The sequence below is a fragment of the Propithecus coquereli genome, unplaced genomic scaffold (genome assembly GCF_000956105.1).
Source record: "Propithecus coquereli isolate 6110/MARCELLA unplaced genomic scaffold, Pcoq_1.0 Scaffold115, whole genome shotgun sequence".
Taxonomy (NCBI): Eukaryota; Metazoa; Chordata; class Mammalia; order Primates; family Indriidae; genus Propithecus; species Propithecus coquereli.
In genome coordinates, this window is record NW_012135525.1 from 2,438,596 (window position 1) to 2,439,960 (window position 1,365).

At 48.8% G+C, this 1,365-nt stretch overlaps 1 pseudogene; it reads left to right on the plus strand.

Moving 5' to 3' along the window:
* Positions 1–201: 201 nt before the first annotated feature.
* Positions 202–827, plus strand: LOC105820897 (annotated as a pseudogene).
* Positions 828–1,365: the final 538 nt, after the last annotated feature.

Consider the following 1,365-nt stretch of genomic DNA (forward strand, 5'->3'; position numbering starts at 1 on the left):
CTTTAGGAACTATGGAAATTATGGGATTGTGGTCATGTTCTTAAAAAAACTTTTATCTTGAAATACCGAGGCGCTAAGGCTGGCGTGATGTTGCGCTGTGCGGTGGGTGTGGGCGGGTCTTTGGCTCCGGGCTTTTTCCCTGTGTCGTCGCTCTTGTGGCCTTACTCCCCGGGGCCGACCACGGAGAGGGACGCACGGTGTCCCTTCTCCGCCACTGTTCACTTGCCTCGCTGCTGCCGCCGGTGTTCCCGCCCAGAGCCAGGTGATACGGAACTCTGCCATCGGTGTTTTGAATACTTCTCATAATGGAGTTTCCTGATTTGGGGAAGCATTGTTCAGAAAAAACTTGCAAGCAGCTAGATTTTCTTCCACTAAAATGTGATGCATGTAAACAAGATTTCTGTAAAGATCATTTAACACGTGCTGCACACAGATGTCCCTTTGCATTCAAGAAGGATGTTCATGTCCCGGTGTGCCCACTCTGTAATGTCCCCATCCCGGTAAAAAAAGGAAGAGATACCAGACCTGGTGGTTGGCGATCACATGGACAGAGACTGTAAATTTCAGCCTGGGAGGAGCAAGAAGAAGATTTTTACATACCGGTGCTCAAAAGAGGGATGCAAGAAAAAAGAGATGTTGCAGGTGGCCTGTGACCAGTGTCATGGCAATTTCTGTATCCAGCACAGACACCCCCTGGACCACAGCTGCACACGGAAGCCACCCCACCAGCAAAGCTGGGTGAGAAGAGACTCCCAGCCGCGCGTGGGCTGGCTTGAACACACAGTAACATGAGTGGAACCCGTGTAACTTCTAAGGCAGGGAGTGGAGCGACCTAGAGCCTTGCTCCATACTGTGTTGGATCTTACATATTTGCTGTTAGAGTTGGGTGAATATAACAAAATTAAAGTTGGATTCTAGTTGCATTAGTTTTCTGTGGGTACTGTAAAATACTACAAACTGGGTGGCTTTTTTTGTTTGTTTGTGTTTGAGACAGAGTCTCACTCTTGTTGCCCTGGCTAGAGTGAGTGCTGTGGCATCAGCCTAGCTCACAGCAACCTCAGACTCCTGGGCTCGGGTGATCCTTCTGCCTCAGCCTTACAAGTAGCTGGAACTACGGGCATGCGCCACCCTGCCTGGCTGATATTTTCTATGTATATTTTTAGTTGTCCAGCTAATTTCTTTCTATTTTCAGTAGAGGCTGGGTGGCTTAAACGGAAATCGATTCTCAGTTTTGGAGGCTGCAAATCCAAGGCCAGGGTGTCGGCAAGTTGGCTTCTGGGGTTTGAGACAGAATCTGCTCCATGTCTCTCTCCAGCTTCCGTGGTTTTCTGGCAATCTCTAGTGTTCTTGATGTGTAGACATGAT